General features: G+C 37.6%; 1 protein-coding gene across 19 annotated transcripts in view; it reads left to right on the forward strand.

Annotated features, from left to right (window-relative positions):
- RAB40AL (RAB40A like) overlaps nucleotides 1–24,574 on the forward strand; it is a 417,954-nt gene that overhangs the window by 142,916 nt on the left and 250,464 nt on the right. The window lies entirely within an intron of this gene.

Raw genomic sequence — 24,574 nt, forward strand, 5'->3', positions numbered from 1 at the left:
AGTGAAACAGCATAAATTAAAAAAAAAACAATTAGAATTTCGAGAAATCGGGGAACATATAGAGAAAAGCAAAACGCACTGGAAAGTCTCAGCAATCAATTGAACAAGCAGAAGAAAGAACTTCAGAGCTCAAAGACAGGCTTTCAAATTAACCCAATCCATCAAAGACAAAGAAAAAAGAATTTTAGGCTGGGTGTGGTGGCTCACGCCTGTAATCCCAGCACTTTGGGAGGCCGAGGCAGGTGGATCACGAGGTCAGGAGATCGAGACCATCCTGGCAAACACGGTGAAACCCTGTCTCTACTAAAAATACAAAAAAAAAAAAAAATTAGCCATCATAGTGGCAGGTGCCTGTAGTCCCAGCTACTCAGGAGGCTGAGGCAGGAGAATGGCGTGAACCCGGGAGGCGGAGCTTGCAGTGAGCCAAGATCGCGCTACTGCACTCTAGCCTGGGCGACAGAGCAAAACTCCGTCTCAAAAAAAAAAAAAAAAAAAAAAGGATTGTAAAAAAAATGACTAAAGCATCCAAGAAGTTTGAGACTATGTTAAATGTCGAAACCTAAGAATAATTAGTGTTCCTAAGGAAGAAGAGAAATCTAAAAGTTTGGAAAACGTATTTGAGGGAATAATCAAAGAAAACTTCCATGGCCTTGCTAGAGATCTGGAGAAATACAAGAAGTTCAAAGAACACCTGGGAAATTCATTGCAAAAAAGATCATTGCCTAGGCACATAGTCATCAAGTTATCTAAAGTCAAGACAAAGGAAAGAATCCTAAGAGCTATGAGGCAAAAGCATCAGGTAATCTATAAAGGAAAACCTATCAGATTAACAGCAGATTTTTCAGCAGAAACCCTGCAAGCTAGAATGAATTTGGGTCCTATTTTTAGCCTCCTTAAGCAAAACAATTATCACCCACGAATTTTGTATCCAGAGAGAAACTAAGCTTCATAAATGAAGGAAAGATACAGTCTTTCCCAGACAAACAAATGCTGAGAGAATTCACTACTACTAAGCCAGCAGTACAAGAACTGCTAAAAAGAGCTCTAAATATTAAAATAAATCCTCAAAATATACCAAAATAGAATCTCCCTAAAGCATAAATCTCACAGGACCTATATGACAATAACACAGTCCAAAATATATGTATGTATGTATATATATATGCAGGCAACAAATAGCACAATGAATAAAATAGTACCTCATCTCAGTACTAACATTGAATGTAAATAGCCTAAATGCTCCACTTAAAAGATACAGAATGGCAGAATGGATAAGAATTCACCAACCTAGTTTCTGCTGTCTTCAGGAGATTCACGTAACACATAAGGACTCACATAAACTTAAGGTAAAGGGATAGAAAAATATATTCCATGCAAATGGACACCAAAAGTGAGCAAGAGTAGCTGTTCTCACATCAGACAAAACAAACTTTAAGGCAACAGCAGTTAAAAAAGACAGAGGGACATGATATAATGATAAAAGGACTAGTCCAACAGGAAAATATCACAGTTCTGAATATATATGCACCTAACACTGGACCTTTTGATTTATAAAACAGTTACTACTAGACCTAAGAAATGAAATAAACGGCAACACAATAAAAGTGGGAGACTTTAATACTTCACTGACAGCACTAGACAGGTCATCAAGACAGAAAGTCAACAAAGAAACAATGTACTTAAACTATACCTTATAACAAATGGACTTAACAGATATTTACAGAACAGTCTACCCAACAACTACAGAATATATATTCTATTCATCAGTACATGGAACATTCTCCGAGATAGACGAGATGACAGGCCACAAAACAAGTCTCAGTAAATTTAAGAAAATCGAAATTATATCGAGTACTCTCTCAGACCACAATGGAATAAAATTGGAAATCAACTCCAAAAGGAACCTTAAAAACCATGCAAATACATGGAAATTAAATAACTTGCTCCTGAGTGATCGTTGTGTCAACAATGAAATCAAGATGGAAATTTAAAAATTCTTTGAATTGAAAGATAATAGTGACACAACCTATCAAAACCTCTGGGATACAGCAAAAGCAGTGCTAACAGGATAGTTCATAGCATTGAATGCCTACATCAAAAAGTCTGAAAGAGCACAAATAGACAATCTAAGATCATACCTCATGGAACTAGAGAAACAAGAACAATCTAAACCCAAACCCAGGAGAAGAAAAGAAATAACGAAGATCAGAGCAGAACTAAATGAAATTGAAACAAACAAAAACAATACAAAAGATAAATGAAACAAAAAGCTGGTTCTTTGAAAAGATAAATAAAACTGATAGACCATTAGCAAGATTAACCAAGAAGAGAGAAGTTTCAAATAAGCTCAATTAGAAATGAAATGGGAGATATTACAACTGATATCACAGAAATACAAAAGATTATTCAAGGCTACTATGAACACCTTTATGTGCATAAACTAGAAAACTTACAGGAGATGGATAAATTCCTGGAAATATACAACCCTCCTAGATTAAACCAGGAAGAGATTGAAATAGTAATACAAAGATTGCCAATAACTAAAAAATAAGTTCAGAACCAGACAGATTCACAGCTGAATTCTATCAGACATTCAAAGAATTGGTACCAATCCTATTGACACTATTCCAAAAGATAGAAAAAGAGAGAATCCTCCCCCAAATCATTCTATGAAGCCAGTTTCACCATAATATCAAAACCAGGGAAGGACATAACAAAAAAGAAAGCTACAGACCAATATCCCTGATGAACATAGATGCAAAAATCCTCAAGAAAATACTAGTGAACCAAATTCAACAACATATCAAAAAGAAAATCCACCATGATCAAGTGGGTTTCATGCCATTAATGCAGGGATGATTTAATATACACAAGTAATAAATGTGATAGAGCACATACACAGATTTAAAACAAAAATCACATGATCATCTCAATAGATGCAGAAAAAAGCATTTGACAAAATCCAGCATCCCTTTATGATTAAAACCCTCAGCAAAATCGGCATAAAGGGGACATACCTTAGAGTAATAAAAGCCATCTACAACACAAACAAAGGGAAACACATCCCATGCTCATGCATGGGTACATATGGAACCAAAAAAGAGCCCAAATAGCCAAAGAAAGACAAAAAAAAAAAAAAAATAGGCGCATAGACCAATGGAACAGAATAGAGAACCCAAAAATAAAGCCAAATACAGCCAACTGATCTTTAACAAAGCAAACAAAAACATGAAGTGGAGAAAGGACACCCTATTCAACAAATGGCGCTGGGATAATTGGCAAGCCACATGTAGAAGAATGAAACTGGATCCTCATCTCTCACCTTATACAAAAATCAACTCAAGATGGATCAAAGACTTAAATCTAACACCTGAAACCATAAAGATTCTAGAAGATAATATTAGAAAAACCCTTCTAGACATTGGCTTAGGCAAAGACTTCATGACCAAGAACCCAAAAGCAAATGCAACAAAAACAAGAATAAATAGATGGGACTTAATTAAACTACAAAGCTTCTGCACAGCAAAAGAAATAATCAGCAGAGTTAACAGACAACCTACAGAGTGGGAGAAAATCTTCACAATCTATACATCTGACAAAGGACTATTATCCAGAATCTACAAATAACTCAAATCAACAAGAAAAAACAAAACAAAACAAAATAAAAATACCAAAAAGTGGGCTAAGGACATGAATAGACAATTCTCAAAAGAAGATATACAAATGGCCAGCAAGCATATGGAAAAATGCTCAACATCACTAGTGATCAGGGAAATGCATATCAAAACCACAATGCAACACCATCTTATAACTGCAAGAATGGCCATAATAAAAAAAATAATAGATGTTTGAGTAGGTGGGGTGAAAAGGGAACACTTTTACACTGCTGGTGGGAGTGTAAACTAATACAACCACTGTGGAAAACAGTGTGGCGATTCGTTAAAGAACTAAAAGTAGATCTCCCGTTTGATCCAGCAATCCCACTACTGGGTATCTACCCAGAAGAAAATAAGTCATTATACAAAAAAGATACTTGCACACACATTTACAGCAGCACAATTTGCAATTGCAAAAATATGGAACCAACCCAAATGCCCATCAATCAATGAGTGGATAAAGAAAATGTGAGATATATATATATAATATATATATAATATATATATTATATATATATTATATATATATAATATATATAATATATATATAATATATATAATATATATAATATATATATAATATATATAATATATATTATATATATAATATATATAATATATTAATATATATATAATATATATTATATATATATTATATATATTATATATATAATATATATATTATATATATATTATATATATATTATATATATATTATATATATAATATATATATAATATATATATAATATATATATATATGAATACTACTAAGCCATAAAAAAAAAGAAATAATGGCATTCGCAGCAACCTGGATGGAATTGGAGATTATTATTCTAAGTGAAGTAACTCAGGAATGGAAAACCAAACAGTGTATGTTCTCACTCATGTGGGAGCTAAGCTATGAGGACGCAAAGGCATAAGAATGATACATTGGTCTTTGGGGACTCAGGGGAAACAGTGGGGAGTGTTGAGGGATAAAAGACTATACATTGGGTACAGTGTACACTGCTTGGGTGAAGGGTGTGCCGAAATCTCAGAAATCACCGCTGAATAACTTATTGATGTAAACAAACACCACCTGTTCCCCAAAAACCTATTTAGATAAAAAAAAAATTTTAAAAAGTAAAAGTATTTTGATTTCATCAACTTAATATAAAATTTTTAAGTGTCTGGGGCTTAAAGATACTCTTTCAAAAACTTATAAAGAAATTATTACTGAAATATTTGTGCATATGAGCAAGAGTGTTATATATACCATTGTCTGTAATAGAAACTATGGTAAGGGAACTAAATTTTCACCACTAGGTTACTGTGGAAATAAACTTTAGGATATCATATAAATGAAACACCGGGTCCATAAAAAATATTGATATTATGTTGTAATTTCAAATGTTATCATAGAAATGTATTTCCATGAAAAGATAGTAATAAAGATGTAAAGAGGGTTACAAAGATAACAAGTAGCCTGGATCCCTTTTTTCTTATATAGGTCTCTATCCAGGGGTCAAAGAATAAAAATTAAAATATTTTGTCTTCCTCTCACATAGAGCTCTCTTCTCGGCACAGTAAAAGGCAGCAATTTTTGTCTGGAGTCCTTCAGTACCCCTATACACTGGGAATGCTCACTTTTCCACCAAGATTTCCAGAAAGCTTTATAGGGTGGGCTTGGGCCACAATCTCTCCTTCCCACCTTCCTGTTCTAGCTGCAATGCAGATTTGTGTCGGGAAAGGGCACCACGGTACCACCATTATCAAACTTTTCAGCAAAGAAGTGTCCGCAAGGAGCAAAAACTACAATACCTCCTTACGACCCACCTTATGAACCCAGGTACAGAATGATTCTGTCAGAAAGATACTGATGTATTTAAAAGAAGACGGAAAAAAAAATAAACTGCAGGACATCCTTGGCTATCCTAGGCGGGCAGCCATAGGGCAGTGTGGGGCAGTGGGCGGTGACAGAGAGAGGATGAGGGCACAGGAGCAGGGTCTGGGCAGCTGTATCCATAGTGTCCTGAAAAGGGAATGACAGAGAGAAGGTGGGAGGAAATCTGGGAAGCCTGTATAGGGGTGGGGTAATGGAGGAGGGTGAATGCCCTGCTGTCTGAAAAGGACCCCTCACCCACCCTCCTGCAATGTGGACACTGCAACCTGCACCAAGGAGGGAAGTGAAAAATCAATGAATGCAATGTAGATTTGGGGTCAACAGATAATGGAACTGTTTTCATATACATGTGAATTTTCCAAACAACCACAGAAAACTCGTAATATTTGTTACTCTATGCAAAATAAGCTGCTTTTAATTTAAAAACAAAAATTGAGATAGCTATGATGTGCCTTCTGGTAGCCAGAGCCAAGGTTGCAGCTCTGAGAGTAGACCAGGTTGCAGGGGAGGCAGGGTTCAGCATAGGGAAGGGAGGGATGGAGTTGGGAGCTTGATTAATGGGATCAGCCTCATTCCAATCCTGCCATTTATCTGGGGAAGTGACTTAGGCTCTGTGAGCCTGAACTTAGTCATCTGTGAAATGTAACTGACAATACCAGAGCTTTCCTGAGGGGTAAATGAGAAAACCTGCCCAGAGTATATGGCATAGAGTGAAACTTTAGTGGTTTTTAAATGTTGGGACACAGAAGTAGGGGTTGGCAGAGCCTCAGGGCTAAGGAGGCAGTGTGAAAAATCATTTCTTACTGTTTCCCCTTTTGAGAAAAATACACATCTAGTTGAAGAAAGCAAATGTCCCTGTGATATACCTTGAGTTGAAAGATTTATGGACAGCTGTTTCTCTAGTTCTTGGGTGTTATCAGAAGCTCATAAGAGCTGTTCAGCATCAAGTCCCTGAGCTGACCCAAATTCAGTTCCTCATGCTGGGAAGATAGGCATGTCTTTGAACTCACCTGGTGATCTCAGTGATAGATAACACCAGGTAAGCAAAGTGTGGAGTTTGCCTAATGGTTGTTCCTGGACTGTTTGGTATATTAATATATTATAGGAAAGCAGGGTGCAGTGGCTCATGCCTGTAATCCCAGCACCGTGGGAGGCTGAGGTGGGCGGATCACTTGAGATCAGGAGTTCGAGACCAGCCTGGCCAACATGGCAAAACTCCCTCTCTACTAAAAATACAAAAAGTAGCCGGGCATGGTGATGCGTGCCTGTAATCCCAGCTACTCAGGATGCTGAGGCAGGAGAATCGCTTGAACTCGGGAGGCGGAGGTTGCAGTGAGCTGAGATCGGGCCACTGCATTCCAGTCTGGGCGACAGAGTGAAACACTGTCTCAAAAAAAGAAAAAGTTTTATACACACACACACACACACACACACACACACATATATGTAAAACAGGAAAATTCTAGACTGTTTCACAGCCACCAGGGCGGTGACCCTCAGATTATGCATTATCCAGCCACATCACAGCAGTATTTTAACCATCTTCTACCTCTTGAAACACAAAAATCCAAGAGTTACTACCATTTCTATACACACAATTGTCCATTCCTTCATTCATTAATAACTAAATATATATTAAGCTCAATACCTATGTAACTAAAGGCATCTCATGATCTCTAAAATGGAAATAATAGAGTAAGAATGAAAATAATATATCACCAACTTCAAAGATTAGTTTTAAGATGGTATGCTCCTTCACATTAATTTTTAAACTTGATCAACTTTTAAGAAATGAAAGATTTTCAAAAATTCCTCTTGGACCCCTCAATACACATTTAGCCACAGGATTGATACCTCTCCTTTCCTCTCCCCTCCCCTCTCCTTTCCTCTCCCCTCCCCTCTCCTCCCCTCCCCTCCCCTCCCCTCCCCCCCGTCCCCTCCCCTCCCCTCCTCTCTCTCTCTCTCTCTCTCTCTGTCTCCTGCCCCCTCCACCTCTATGTCCTGTCTCTGGGTCTCTCTCTTCTCCTTCAAATTTAAACTACCTAAAAGAGCTTTCTCCATTCCTTGTTAACATTCTTCACTTCCTACTGCCTGCTTATCCCACCTAGTTAGCCAAGCAGTGACTGCCACAGAGACGGGAAAGCGGGATGGTCTTCATGAAATCACTCAGAGTTCAGCATTACAGCTTCAGTGGGGGAATGGGGAGGATAAGGAGAGGGGAACCCTGACACAGCGGGATTCGGGGTAGAAGTATAGTCATAGTCTCATTCAGCCCAGGGTCCCAGGAGCAATCAACAAATGTGAATTAATACACCATGTTTTCATTACCTGTGTATCCACTGATGAACTTTTAGGTCAGTTCTACATCTTGACTATGATGTATAATTACACAAGTACCTTCCTTATGTAATTAAAAGTTATAAAAGGAAAATATACACATGCCCAGCACTTGTAATAGATATCAAATCAAGTTCTAAATGGAATGCATCCCTATACCATCTAAGGGATTTGGGCAGTAGTCTGAACACATGAAAACTAACTCCCAGAAAATACTGTCTTCTTTCAGCAGGATGGTCTAGATTAGGTTCTGGTTATAAAGGACAGGCCTAAATTAGTAACAGTTTGAAAGAAAGGTAGAAAATTAGCCCCAGACAAATGAGAAAATGTCTTGCATTCAAGATACACTGAGATTGTTTTAGGCAATTTAGCCACAGGAAAACTGTGACACTGAACATATCAGATAAAAGAAGAGTTTGAAAATAGTAACTGTAGAATGTTTTACTGCTCTCTATAGCATATAAACTGAGACCTGGATGTGTCTGTTTTAGTAGTCTAAAAGATAATACACACGACTTGGAGACATATATATATAGCAGGTCCCACTGTTGAGATATGAATGCATGTTTGTTCTCCTCAGGTTTCTTACTTCCTCTTCTTCAATGAGGTAGCCAGGTATTTAGAGAGAAAACCATGCTACAAAACAATATCATATTTTACATACAGGTATGTACATGTGTAATAAAACTATAAGGTAATGTCTTAAAAATGAAAAATCCAAATTCTGTATAGTGATTATCTCTGGGGAAGTAGGAGGCTAATACAATCAGACTTCAATGTGACTATCGATTGCCTATATACTATTTTATATGTTAGCATGGGTACATAGAAAGTTCTCACATTCTATAATTTTTGTATGTCTGAACTATTTTATAACAAATACTGTTTCTATGAGCAAAAATTCTGACTTTTAAAAAGCTCCATGCTAATTTATAAATTGTGGAAAGCATAGTCAAGCTCAGAAATAAATAAATAATCCCTGACCCCTCCCACTTATTAATTTTTGATAAATTGTCCTTTTTGTATAGTTCCTCCCAGTTTGTTCTCTATGCAGGCATATTTAATATATATCCATTACATATGGGTTTCATTTGTCTGGAGACTCAACATTTCCTAAAGATCATAAAACCAGTAATTAAGTATGCCAAAATATTGTACTCACTCTGACTCCGAGGCTCATGTCCTTAACCCCTGAGAATGTCAATCTTTTCCTGTGAAAGGGATGAGGCCAGATCAGGCCAGCTGACTTCTCATGGTCTTTTTTACACAAAGCTAAATCTGCTATTGAGGACCCAGGTCTCCTGATTTCAGTCTGTTGTACAGCAGATTCATCTTCATGTTCTGTTGCTCTATGCTGTCTGCTTTCTGGTCCTCAAGGAGAGGCTGCTATTTCGGTGTCCAAATAGAAGGTGAAAGAAGATGGCACAAAAGAACATCAAAGTAAAAGTAATTTGCTTAGGATAATGGCCTCAAGCTCTATCCATGTTGCTGCAAAGGACATGATCTCATTCTTTTTTATGAATCTGTAGTATTCCATGGTGTATGTGTACCACATTTTCTTTATCCAGTCCACTGTTGATGGGCATCTAGGTTGATTCCATGTCTTTGCTATTGTGAATAGTGCTGTGATAAACATACACATGCATGTGTCTTTATGGTAGAACGACTTATATTCATTTGGGAATATACCCAGTAATGGGATTTCTGGGTTGAATTGTAGTTCTATTTTAAGTTACTTGGGAAATCTCTAGACTGCTTTCCACAGTGGCTGAACTAACATACATTCCTACCAGCAGTGTATAAGCATCCCCTTTTCACTGTAAGCTCACCAACATCTGTTACTTTTTAACTTTTGCATAATAGACATTTTGACTGTTGTGAGATGGTATCTTATTGTGGTTTCGATTTGCATTTCCCTAATGATTAGTGATATTGAACATTTTTTCATATGCTTGTTGGTCATGTGTATATCTTCTTTTGAGTAGTGTCTGTTCATGTCCTTTGCCCATTTTTTAATGGGGTTGTTTTTCTGCTTGTTGATTTAGTTCCTTATAGATCCTGGATATTAGACCTTTGGAAGATGCATAGTTTACAGATGTTTTCTCCCATTCTGTAGGTTGTCTGTTTGCTCTGTTGATAGTTTCTTTTGCTGTGCAGAAGCTCTTTAGTTTCATTAGGTCCTGCTTGTCAATATTTGTTTTCACTACAGTTGCTTTTGGTGTCTTCATCATGAAGTCTTTGCCAGGGCTGATGTCTAGAATGGTATTTCCTAAGTTTTCTTCTAGGGTATTTATAGTTTTATGTTTTACATTTAAGTCTTTAATGCATTTTGAGTTGATTTTTGAAGGGTAAAGGTGAAGTTTCAATCTTCTGCATATGTCTAGCCAGTTATTCTAGCACCATTTATTGAATAGGAAGTCCTTTCCCCATTGCTTGTTATTGTTAACTTTGTTGAAGATCAGATGGTTGTAGGTGTGTGGCTTTATTTCTGTGTTCTTTATTATGTTCCATTTGTCTGTGTGTCTGTTTTGTACCAGTACCATGCTGTTTTAATTACTATAGCCTTGTATTATAGTTTGAAGTCAGGTAGTGTGATGCCTCCATCTTTGCACTTTTCATTTAGGATTGCTTTGGTTATTCAGGCTCTCTTTTGGTTCCAAGTGAATTTTAGAATTTTTATTCTAGTTCTGTGAAAAACATTGCTAGTAGTTTAATAGAATAGCATTGAATCTGTAAATCGCTTTGGGCAGTATGACCATTTTAACAATATTGATTCTTCCTATCCATGGGCATGGAATATTTTTCACAATCTTAATTTTTAAGAGGGCAGAATTGAGAACAAAATGGATTTTAAAAGATAAAAAAGCACACCTAATAATAGTAAAGGTTAAAATTCACTAGGAATACATTATGTATTAATACTTGTGTACCTAGTCACACAACACAAATGTAGTTTTTTTGTTTATTTGTTTGTTTGGGTTTTTTTGTTTGTTTGTTTAGGTGGAGTCTCACTCTGTCGCCCAGGCTGGAGTGCAGTGGCGCAATCTTGGCTCACTGCAACCTCTCCCTCCCGGGTTCAAGCAATTCTCTGCCTCAGCCTCCTGAGTAGCTGGGATTACAGGCGCCTGCCACCATGCCCAGCTAATTTAGTAGAGATGGGGTTTCACCATCTTGGCCAGGCTGGTCTTGAACTCCTGACCTCAGGTGATCCACCCGCCTCGGCCTCCCAAAGTGTTGGGATTGCAGGTGTGAGCCACCACACCCAGCCAAAAATGTAGTTTTATAGAGGAAAACTGCAGAAGCAGCAATGAGATATATGAAAAATCATACTAATATCTGAGGCTGTTAAGCTTGGGCCCAAAGGCAAATACAGATTAAAATTGTAGAATGCAATGAGAGTAATGAAAATAAAAACAGAACATATCAGAATTTACAGCTAGAGCAGTGGTCAGATAATATTTTTATGCATTACATAGCTATATCAATAAAAAGGAATTGAACAATCAATTCAAAAAGCCAGATAAAGAACCACAACATAAACTAAAAGAATGCAGTTGAATAGTTAAAGGTTAAAACAGAAATGAATGGGTTAAAAAGGCAAACTACAGTGTAATTTATATGTAAAAGTAAGGAAGATTTATTTGAGGAGATACCAAAAACATGAAAAGTCACTGGGTAAAGTATTCAAGAAAACTGAAGAAAACACAAATACACAATTTTGAAACAGAAACGGTGACAAGGCCTTCAAAACGAAGGAAATTTCAAGTCTCTTAACTGAAAAATTTGCAGAATTCTATTCAAATACATTTGGAAACAGATAAAATCAGTAATTTTCTAGAAAAACACAACTTACCCAGACTGGCCTCAAGAAACACAAAAAGTCTTAACAGACCAATTGCATACAAGACATAGTGAATTTGGTTAAATTATCTGCCTTCAAAAAGCACCAGACCCAGAGCTTTCCCAAAGAGAATTCTAGCAAAACTTTCAAGGTATGATAATACCAATACTATTTAAAATAGTCGAAGGGCATAGGGAATATATGAAACAATGAAGCAAGTACATAAAGTTGATTCTGAAACATGCCAAAAACTGCAGGAGAAATGAAATTCCAGAATAATCTCATCACAGAATATGAACAAATGTTCTTAAATAAAATATTAGTAAACAAAAGAGGACATAAAATACAGGTCATGACCTTATGGGGCTTTTATATATATAAACATGTTTCAATATCAATAAAACTATTACTATAATCTAGTATATTGATACAGCCAAGGAAATAATTATATGATCACCTCCATATGCAGAAAGGTATTTAACAGCATCAGCATTCCACAAGACTAAAGATCCAGATTTTAAGCAAATAAATTAGAAGGTTAAAAAAAAATGCGGTGGAACCCACTTTAGATTAAATGAGACGAAACATTTCAGAGTTAAAGAGAAATTAAATCAAAGAAATTACATTTAAAACCATAATTAGATACCACCATAGACCCACAAGAAATAAAAAAGATTGAAAATGCCAAGTGAAGTGTTGGTGAGGATGTGGAGCAGTGGAACTCTCAACACTGCTGGTGGGAATACAGATTGGAACACTTTGAAAAACTGGCAGTGTCTAGTGAGCTGAACATACATATACCCTAACTCAGAAATGCCACTCAATCATATATGTCGAAGTAAAGTAAAAATAAATGTCCATCTAAGAGATATGTACAAGAATGTTTAAAGCACCATTATTCATAGTAGGTCAAAATTTGCAAACCTTCATACCAGATACATATGTTGTGAAATATCCATACAGGCCGGGTGCGGTGGCTCACGCTTGTAATCCCAGCACTTTGGGAGGCTGAGGCAGGCAGATCACCTGAGGTCAGGAGTTTGAGACCAACCTGGCCAACACAATGAAACCCCATCTCTACTAAAAATACAAAACATAGCTGGGCATGGTGGTGGGCACCTGTAATCCCAGCTACTCGGGAGGCTGAGGCAGGAGAATAGCTTGAACCCGGGAGATGGAGGTTGCAGTGAGCCAAGATCACACCACTGCACTCCAGCCTGGGGAACAGAGCTGGACTCCATCTCAAAAGAAAAGAAATATCCATACCATGTATACCATCCATCAATGAAAATGACTATCTACAACTACAGACAACAAAATGTAAATCACATATATATTATGTTGGTTGAACACAGCCAGACACAGGAAAACACGTGTTTTATGATTTCAGGAAATTTTTTTTTTAACCTTCCAATAGTGTTTGGGGAAGGAGAGAAAAATCAACACTCAATATCCTTTAAACTTTTTTTTAATTTTTAATTTTTGTGGGTGATAGGTGTATATATTTATGGGGTACATGAGATATTTTGATACATGCATGCAATGCATAATAGTCACATCATGGAAAATGGGGTATCCATCCCCTCAAGCATTTTTCCTTTGTGTTACAAACAATCCAATTATATTATTTTAGTTATTTTAAAATGTACAATTAAATTATTATTGATTGTAGTCACCCTGTAGTGCTATCAAATACTAGGCCTTATTCATTCATTCTATTTTTTGTACTCATTAACCATCCCCACCTCTCCCTCACCTCCCCACCTCTACCCAGACTCTGGTAACCATCCTTCTACCCTCTATCTCCATGGGTTCAATTATTTTTTGAGTTTTGGTCCCACAGATAAGTGAGAACATGTGATATTTGTCTTTCTGTGCCTGGCTTACTTCACTTAATGTAATGACCACCTGTTCCATCCATGTTGTTGCAAATGACAGAATCTCTTTATTTTTATGGCTGAATAGTACTCCATTCTGTATATGTACCACATTTTCTTTTTCCATTAATCTGTTGATGGACACTTAGGTTGCTTCCAAATCTTGGCCATTATGAATAATGTTGCAACAAACATGGGAGTGAAGATACTCTTCGATATACTGATTTTCTTTCTTTTGGATGTATAGCCAGCAGTGGGATTGCTGGGTCATATGGCAGCTCTATTTTTAGATTTTGAGGACCCTCCGTACTGTTCTCCACAGTGGTTGTACTAATTTACATTCCCATCAACAGTGTATGAGGGTTCCCTTTTCTCCACATCTTTGCCAGTATATGTTATTGCCTGTCTTTTGCAGAAAGCCATTTTAACTGGAGTGAGATGATATCTCATTGTAGTTTTGTAGGAAGTGCAGAAAACTCGTTTTAGAGCTTTAACTTTGGTTGGAAAAAAGGAAAGAGAGAAAAAAAAGTTGGGGGAGGAAAGATATCCAATCCTGTGGCTGAATAGGCGGTGAGGGGTTAAAGGAAGAATTTTTAAAAATCTTCAATTTCTTGAAATTTCAGTAAGTTTAAAAGCTAATGTGAAGAACCCATTTCATCTCGTATTTAACCCTTGAATTTTCCTATATATTATTTTGTTTCTTACTCTCCTATTTCCACTTTAGAGCTCATGAGATGTCTCCAATGGACTAGTATATGTTTTGAGCTCAATACAAATATAGTTATTAGATGAGGAAAGAACGGACAACTGTGTGTCACAGAAATGCTAGTAATTTCTGGATTTTTGCCTCTCAGGGAGGTAGAAGATGGCTGAAATCCTGGTGTGATGTGACTGGATCATGCATGATCTGAGGACCCTTGCCCTGGTGACTGGTAGACAGGTTCAGATTTTTCCTATAAACATATTAACATACCAAACTGTCCAGAAGCAGCTATTAAGCAAACACCATACTTTGCTTTCCTCATGCAATCTATCACAGAGCTCTTCAGGTGAGTTCACAAATATGTTTGTCCTTCCATTGTGGGGGAACTTGATCTGAGTCTGCTAAGAGGCATGATATTGAATGACTCCTGTGACCTTCTGATAATACTTAAGAATATAGAAAACCTTCTATCTCAAAAACTTTGAACTCAAGGCATATCAGAGAGATATTTGCTTCTTTCTTCTAGATGTTTGTGTTCTTATTAGGAGAAACAATGAGAAATGATTTTTCACAATGTCTCCTGAGCCCTGAGGCTCAGCCAGCCCTTACTGCTATGTCTCAACATTTAAAGGCCATTGAAGTCCCACTCCATTCCATATACTTTGGACAACGTTTCTCATTTATGCCTGGGGACAGCTCTGTAACAATTGTATAATCAGTTCCATTTCACAGATGACTAAGCTCAGGCTCACAGAGTCTAAGTCACCTCCCTAGGTAAGTGGCAGGATTGGAATGAGGTTCCATCCCTCACCCTCCCTAGAGGATCCTGAGCACCTTTCTTTTAGAAGTTGGGCTTCCAGGACTTGAGAAATGGCCATATTCCACTCTCTTGCTATTGTGGCCCCAGAGGTGAGGTGCTCACTCTTCAACCTCTCAAGGTGATGAAGATGATAGAGGAGATAAAATCCCTATCGGCAACTAGTTTTTAGTTATTCTAAAGTTTTCCTCATTTTGTCTTCATGCCTCCTGGTCCCTGAATGATCTAATTTCCCTGGGGGCTGCCATTCCAAAGGGAGCATTCAAATTTTTCTTAAAAAAAAATGATCTGTAAAGTTTTTAAGTCATAATATTTTTGAAATTGAAAATCAATTTCGATAGTAATAAAATTAAGAATTATCTTAAAACATTGGAGAAAGTATTTGCAAACTGTACCATATATAGGATTAGTATCCGTAATTTGTAACACACACTAATGACAAAGATATTGGTAATTCATTTCAACAGAAAATTTACATAAAATAAACATGAACAATAATCTTGTTAAATATGCCAAAACCAAAAGTACTAATAAAATGCAAATACTTAAAAATCCTGAGAATTTATATAAAGTGGAAAAAAATTGCAACAGAAGATGAGGACTGTGATTGTACTTTTGGAGAAGACTGTGTGAATCGGGTGAATGTATTCATGTGCACCTCACCTACAGGGACACATCTGAAGAGTATGCAACATCCTTAGGACAACAGATCCCTTGGGTCAGAGGTTGGAGTAGGGCTAGTGAGAGATTCAGGTGAATTACAATTTGTAAATGTGCCATTGATTGCGATTCCTATTGTCAGAAGGTGACTCTGACTGCTGTGTGGGGAATGGACTGGAAAGGGACAAGATAGGGAGTGGGGATAACCATTAGGAAAATATTGCAGAAGTCCAGGGAAGAGGCACAGGTGGATGGGACCAGGGCTGCAGCTGTGTGCAGGTAGGGAGGAGTGAACCTGGACAGGGCGTGTTTGGAGGTACAGCAGGCAGAACTTGAAGTGGCTGTGCGTGTAGGGTGCATGGGGATAAGGCACAGTCAAGGATGACCCCTCAGTTTTTTGTACAGCCATGTGGAGAAATGGCACCGTTTTCTGAGAGCAGTCCTTCCATGTGCTCTTGAGATATTCTCAAGGTAATTAGGTCATCCAAACGTGGTTGTAGTGAAAAGAAGTTATTTTAAAATGCATCAGTTGATGATTAAGATTCTGTTGTATTAAACTTTATTGAAGACACATGCAAACTGTCAAACTTTCAGAACTTGAAAAAATCTCAACATGCAAACTCACATTTAATGAGCAGTTTACTATGTGCCAACCACTGTTCTAAGGGCTTTTGTGCCTCAACTCAAGTAATTCTCAAAACAACAACCCATGAGGTGGGGATAATTGTTTTCCCCATTGTACCTTAAAGACAACTGAAGTATAGAGTAATTCTGTTACTCTCACAAGGTCACAGAGAGCCAGTTATGCTGATATCTCCACAGTAGAATTTTTAAAATTATGGGATTCCTGACCAAAATGGCAAGGCAATATTTGTTTAAAAATATTTTGTCTTCTTAGGTCAGTACTCTATTATCCTTGTTTTACAGATGAAGCATTTGAGCTACTGCAAGCTGAAGCAAATGTATTCAAAGTCCCACAAATTTAAGAAGCAGGATTGGGCCCTAGTCTGTCTCCACAGCCAACACTCCTAACCAGTATACTTAGAAAAGAGGAAAAGACATTTGCCAAACCATGTCAGCCAATGGTGGTTGATGGTAGACAGGACCATATGTCTTTGAGTGATAACTATCCTTCAGTAGCCTTTCTTCCATGTACCAGATGATATTTATTTAAGAAAAACAAACAAGATAATGTAAAAACAAAAGAGTATAATTATTTTTAAAAAGGTAATAATCATCACAGTTAAGTTTTCCTTAGACAACCTGGCTGTTGAAATAATTCCTTGGACTTCTACAGTTAATTCTATTCCCTTTCAGGAACTCCGAGTGCTTTTACACATGGAAATCACATTTATTCTGGTTTCTATCCTTCAACTGGTTGAAAGGGAGGGCTGGTCTGATTTCCTTTGATGGGTGAGGCCATTTCTCCTAGGGATGCACCAAAGAGTGGCATTTCTGTGTCATATGACATGTGTATCTTCAGCTCAGTGGATACTGTCAAACAGTTGTTCAAAGTGGTTGTTCCAATCTATATTCCCACTAGCAATGTTGAGACTTCTACTGCTCCACATCCTCACCAACACTTGGTATTTTCTATCTTTTTCATTTTTCTCTTTCTGGTAGACATGTGATAGTATCTCCTTGTGATTTTAATTTTACTTTCTCTTTAACTCTCCTTGAAGTGTTGTCTCTTAAAAGCTATCTGTTGTTTAAAAAAAAAAAAACCTTTCTATTTATTTGCTTAGAAAACTGGATCTTTCATCCTTTGGAGGGTGCATTATGGATTTTGCTGATTGGATTCTTATTGTGTTGTTTATTAATTTCCTCTAACCTCTCTTATTTCTTTTAAATTGGTAATTAGATTTAGAAGTTTGATCAAATTCAGCTTATTCAGCAAGAGTACCTCAGAAGCGGTGTCCTTTATTACTAAAGTGTCAAATTAGTAGGTTCATTGGGTCTGGTTGTCTCTCCTCCTGTAAGCTTGAAATTGATCACTGTATTTCAGTGTTGTCACCCTGATCCATCCATTATAAAATTTCCAGTAGCATTTCATCATAAGATGTTTGAACCTCTGAAGTAGACACCCAAAACCTATTTAATAAACTAATTAGATGTAGACATAGGAGTATGCAAGGAAACAAAACTATGTATATGACCTGTCTATCTTTTTGTAAACATGAATTTTTCAAAGAGAGTTGTGGTCATGCTGTACTTATTGTTTCATTATCTACTTTGAGGAAAATTTTGTTTCTGTTTATACAAATTATGCCTTTTCATTGGAAGAAATACAGAATGCTCTCACCTGGTGCCCAGAGTCAGAATTGCAGAAATTAAAGTCAACCAAGAGCTTGAAAAGGGGTAGGAGATTTGAGTGGAGTAAGGGAGGCACATGTATTCTATTGTATAGAATTGTAGAGAACAAAGCTTTCTGGAATTTTCTATATGCATGTTTCCAGAGCAATGAATATGTGGGCATCATAAATATAATCAGGTCACAATTATAGTGTTTTTTGTTTTTAATATTTTGAACAATGAAATTTCCACATTTAAAACACTAGGGAATTGCAAATTTATAAAACAAATATCCTCTATCTCCCTCCAAGGCAAATATACTGATTTATTAAATAAATCTTTTTAATATACTATTTTTATACCACAGCATATGAACGTGATTCTTAGTCAATAAATGTATTTCTACACTATCATTTTGTGACTAGGGTCACAGATTTTCCTGATTTACAAAACATTATCTTAATGACTGTCACATTATTAACTTTTTTTATTGTTTAAGCCATATGAAACATAATTGAAATGTATATTAGAAATTAAAAATATTCTGTCTAAATCTTCTCCATCTCCATAATACAAGGATGGCCTGTATTAATTTATTCGTATCTATTCTCCAGATCTTTTTTCTCTCCATGTAGTACACTAACTTATTTTTAGCCGCACACACATACATATAAACCCATGTAGAGGGAGATAGATATATATATTTTTTCACAATGGAACCATATACTACATTATAATTTATGACTGTGTTGATTGACTAAATCTGATTCTTTTTCATTTTGTGTGTGTGTGTCTACAAGTGTTTTGGGGAGATTAATATTGGTTTTTATTGCATTGTCTCTTGATATAATTGACCTATCTCTGTTGTTTAAGAGTACTTCATACACAGCGGATAAAAACCTAGATTAAATATGCATACAGCATTTATATATTAACATATAAAAGCTACCTTATCTAACATTTGTAGTGTAACTTGCATGTTTAACTGTAGTGGGTAGAATTATGTCCCCCTCAAAACATGTCCCAAACCTAACCCACACAAACTTTATTTGGAAATAGGGTCTATGTAGATATAATTAAGTGAAAGATCTCCAGAAGTAAATATCCTGAATGTAGGTTGATGCCTAACTCCAGTGACTGGTGTCTATATAAAAGAAAGCAGAGGGAGATTTGACACATGCAAGGAAGAAGGCCATGTGAAGATTGAAGTAGAGATTGGAGTTATGCTGCCTCAAGCCAAATAAAGGAGGAGCTGGAAGAGCTAAGAAAGGATTCTCCCCTAAAGCTTTTGGAGGCAGTGTGGTCCTGCCTACACCTTGGTTTTGTACTTTGGGCTTTGGTTTTATACTTCTGAACCCTGAGATAATGAAATTCTGTTGTTTAAATGTGCAAAGTTCGTGATAATTTGTTATGGTGGCCCTAGGAAACTATTCATTGGCTGATATCCTACTTTTCATGTCTACAGTGATACTAATGCCAGTAAGATATGTAAAAAGAATTTAAAATGACTAACATTTCTTATGAACTGTATGCTTTTAATGTATTGAGTCAGTCAGTGCTCACAGCTGTTTTACAAGGTAGATACTGTGACTAATCCTTATTTTATAGATGAAAAACTGAATGACAGAGAGAATAAAGACTTTGCTTGATACTGCATAGTTAGGGAGTGGGACAGCTTGGATTTGTGTCCAGTACCTCATGCTCCAGAGCCTGTCACAGATTTGTGTTAAATTTAAAGAAACGACTGGACAAGCATGCATATTTTATGAGTTCATTGAAAGCAATACTCAGTATGGTTATATATGTAAACAAAAAACTGAACCTAGTGACCAAAAGGGGGATTGTAACCTTGGCGAGATCATGTTCATTGCAATCCTGGGGACAGAAGCCACAGTGCAGTGGGATAAAGAGTAAATGGGAAATAATGTTAATAGAGAATGTAGAAAATTAGAAAATTTTTTGAAGGAGAAGGAAAAGACAGAGTCAAAGAGGGAGAGAGGGAGGGGAGGGGGAGGGGAAAGGAAAGGGAGGGGAGGGGAGAGAGAAGAGGGGAGAGGAGAAAAGAAAGATATCCTGTGGCTGAATTGAATTGATGATGTATTGGGCCATTCTTGCATTGCTATAAAAAAATGCCTAAGACTGGGTAATTTATAAAGAATAGATGTTTAATTGGCTCATGGTTCTGCAGGCTTACAAACATGGCACCAGCATCTGTTTAGCTTCTGAGAAGGCCTCAGGGAGCTTTTACTCATGATGGAACGTGAAGCTGAAGTATGTATGTCACATGGTGAAAGCAGGAGAGAGAAAGTGGCGGTGGGAGCGGTGGGGGGGCGGGGGGGTGCCACACACTTAACCAGATCTCAGGAGACTCACTATCATGAGGACAGTACCAAGCCTTGAGAGATCTGCCCCCATGACCCAAACACCTCACACCAGGCCCACCTCCAACACTGGGGATTAGAATTCAACATGAAATTTGGCAGGGACATATATTCGAACTGTATCAGGTGATGAGGAACAAAAAAGGATTTTTAAAACAAAAAAGAATTTTCAATTCTTTGGAGTTTGAGAAAGTTTAAAGTTAATTTGAAGAAACCATCTCCTCTCAAATGTGTATCATGAAGTTACCCATATATTCATTTGAATTCTTACCCTCTTTCCACTTTAGTTAATGAGACACCTCCAGTAGACTAGTATGCTTTTAAAGCTCAATACACTTTCAGTTATTACCTAATGAAAGAATAGAAAATTGTCTGTTATAGAAATTCTTGTAATTCCTAGATTTTTGCCTCTCAAGGAGGCAGCGGGTAGCTGAAATCCTCTTGTAATGTAGCTGGATAATGTGTGATCTGAGAACCTTGCACTGTTTACTGCAGAATTGGTCTCCAGTATTGAGCAGTGCTGGAGCACTCATTAGACAATTGCCACTCCTTGTGTCCCTGATGTGATCTGTCGTGGAGCTCACCAGGTGAGTTCACAAACGCTCCTGTCTTACCACTATGGGGAAGTGGATTTGGGTCTGCTCAGAGGCATGATGTTGAATAGCTCTTAGGAACTTTCAAGCACCTAAGAATGCAGAGACCTTTGGTCTCTAAAACTTTGAACTTAAGGCATTTCAGAGAGAGATTGCTTCTTTCTTCACGATGTTTGTGTTGTCATTAGGAGAAACAATGAGAAGTGATTTTTTCATGATGACTACCTTAGCCTTGAGGCTCAGCCAGCCCCTCATGCTGTGTACCAATACTTAAAGGCCACTCCCTGCTGTATATTCTCAACAGATTTTCTCATTTACCCCTCAGGACTGCTCTGTAAGGTTGGTATAGTCAATCCCATTTTACAGCTAACCAAGCTCAGGCTCACAGAGCCTAAATCACTTTTCCAAGTAAGTGGCAGTATTGGAATGAGGTTCCATCCCTCACCTTCCCTAGAGGACCCTGAGCACCCCCTTTTAGAAGATGGCTTTCCAGGGCTTGAGAAATGGTCAGATTCCACTCCCCTGCTATTGTAGTCCCATGGGTTCCCACTCAACAACTCCTCTGAAGATGACAGGGGAAGTGAAATCCTGTGCTTTGTGCCATGAGATCTGGTTGTAGGGCCACATGAGAGGGCTGATCCCTAAAGTGGCAAGTGGGCTCAGGCAGAAGCTCAGGTGTTGGCCTTGGGACAGGTGAGCTGCAGAGAAGGAAAGAAACATGCACTGAATTACTGTAAGCAAATGCACTTTACACCTCATCTCCTTTAATCTTAACTGCTACCCAAGGTCATTATCACCATTATTCAAATTAGGCTGCTGCCTTTAGAGGAGTTTACGTAAATCAGGGAGACAACTTTGTTGTTTCCTGATAAGCACAAACTCTGTAATACTCTAAACTTTTATCATTTCTCTTCATTCCTCCAGGGCCCTGAATGCTCTAATCTCCCTCCAGGCTGGCAGTACCTGCTCCCCAGGTGTTTTTCAATGTTTTTTCTTTGAAATTTAAGATCTGTGTAATTTTAAAGTCAAATTTTGAAGTTTAATTGGGTTAGTATCCATGATTTGTGAAACATAGTAACAAAATGATTGGCAACTATTTCAACAGAGAATTTAAATGAAATGTACATGAACAATAAACATACTAAAATATGCCAACCCCACAAGAACTAATAAAATGCAAATATTTTAAAATCTTGAGAATTTATAATGACAAGATGCAAAAGATAAGTACCATGATTGCACTTTTGGAGAAGACAATGTGTGTGTGTAGGTGAACGTGTTGATGTGTACCTCACCTTCAGGGACATGTCTGGAGAGTATGCACCATCCTAGGAACAGCAGACCCCTTGGGGTTAAGGAGTGGGAGTTGACCAGTGAGAGCTCAGGTTAATTTTGACTTATCAATATGCTCTTGTGTACTGTTCGAAAATTGGTATTTGGGAATAAAAGTATTCTGATGAAAATTTGAACACACAAAATACTTTGGAACAAATTGTCAAAGTTAAGGTGTACATAATGTCCATTAATTTGAAAAAGCATTCCTTATATTCTATTTTATTGTGAAAGAAGTAAATAACAAGTCCAATTGACAGAGGTTTTGTGTGTGTGTGTGGGTGTGTGTGTGGGTGTGTCCTCTAGCTCTACCACCCCAAATACACAATCATGGATGCAACTTTATCTTTAGTTCCAGCGGGGATTGGAACCAATATCAGTTTCATATATTCTGGAACATGATGGATACATGGAAATTGCTACCATTAGGTGAATAATTCCAGAAAACTGTGGCTGATACATTGGAGCTAACCTCCAACCTCCATGCCTCCCTCTTCCTGAGTCCCTGGTTTGAGATGATCAGAGCTGCGTTTCTGTCTCTGGCCACTAGGAGGCATCACAGCTATCTCTGTTTTTGTACATTTTGCAGAGTAACATGTTTCAAAATGACTTGTTTACTTTGATTCCAGTTCTGTTTGGAAAATTCACATGTATATTAAAGCAGGTCCATTTGCTGTTGACCCCTAAATCTACATCGCATTCACTGATTTATCATCTCTTCCCTTCTCAGTGTAGGTTGAAGTGTCCACACTGTCGGAGGGGGCGGGGGCGGGGGCGGGGGCGGGGGAGGAGGGGTCCCTCCAGAGAGCAAAGCATTCACTCTCCATAACTCTATCCCTGTACAGGCTTCTCAGACCTTCTCACACTCTCTTTCAGTCTTCCCCTCTCCAGGACACTATAGACGCAGTTCCCCAGATGCTGCTCCAGTGCCTCCGACCTCTCTCCGTCACCTTTCTACAGCCCCGTCACTGCTACCTGGTGTTTCATTTTGTGGATGCCCTGGAGCATATGTTTTTACATTTACACCGATCAGTTTTTTTCTTACCAGCATGGGGAACTGGTTTTGTGTCTTCTCGGAGGCATGATGTTGAACAGTTTTCATGAGATTATGAAACACACAAGAATGTAGAGAACTCCATCTCTAAAACTCTGAAATCAAGGTGTATCAGGGAGATTTGCCTTCTTTATATGGATGTCTGTGTTTTCATTAGGAGAAACAATGAGTAATGATTTTTCACGATGCCTGCCTTGGCCTTGAGGTTCAGCCAACCCCCCTACTGCTATGTCTCAATATTTAAAGGGCCATTGAAGCCTCCCATTCCATGCCATATACCCTGGACAGGTTTTCCCATTTATGCCTGGGAATAACTCCGTGAGGATGGTATAGTCAGTCCCATTTCACAGATGACCAAGCTCAGGCTCACAGAACCTAAGTCGCCTCTTGAGGTAAGTGGCAGGATTGGAATGAGGTTCTATCCCTCACCCTCCCTAGAGGACCCTGAGAGCACCTCCCTTTTAGAAGATGCACTTCCAAGGCTTAAGAAATGGTCAGATTCCACCATTCAGATCATGGCGATGTCTTTAGGGGAGTTTGTGTAAATTAGGGAGACAACTTTGTTATTGTTTGTTCTGTATTGATGAGTATTTAGAATGCTTCTCATTTTTTCCTTTTTAAAAAGATTTCAGCAATACTGTAGCAAATAACCTCTTACCTGGCTATTTTGTACATGTGAAAAATGTTTCATCCATTACATGCTTACACATCTATCCCTTGGGGCTTGATTTCAATAATTTAAACTCCCTTATATGCGTCTGAGCATTCTCATTCCTTTAACCATCTTTATACCTGTTGTAGTTACAATATTTAAATGCATTTATAACTGATAAGTGTGTTTCCATTTCCTTGATGTATTTGGTCCCTCATCCTGCCCCCATACACAGACACACACAGAGCCACTTTTTACGTTTTTCTTTTGCAAATTAAAAAAAAATTCTTATTCAGTTTTTTCTACATTGAAATTTTGTCAAACGATAGGTGATAAAAGTATATTTAGATAGTTGCATTTGCATTCCTTATATATTAGTGAGCTAGAATGCATTTTCTTATGATTATTGGCCATTTGCATTTCGTCATCCATGAACCATTTACATATTTTGTCAGTTTTGCTGTTTTGTTATAGGATCTGTACGTGTGTTAAATC

Source organism: Pan troglodytes, chromosome X, assembly GCF_028858775.2.
Source record: "Pan troglodytes isolate AG18354 chromosome X, NHGRI_mPanTro3-v2.0_pri, whole genome shotgun sequence".
In the NCBI taxonomy this organism is placed as follows: Eukaryota; Metazoa; Chordata; class Mammalia; order Primates; family Hominidae; genus Pan; species Pan troglodytes.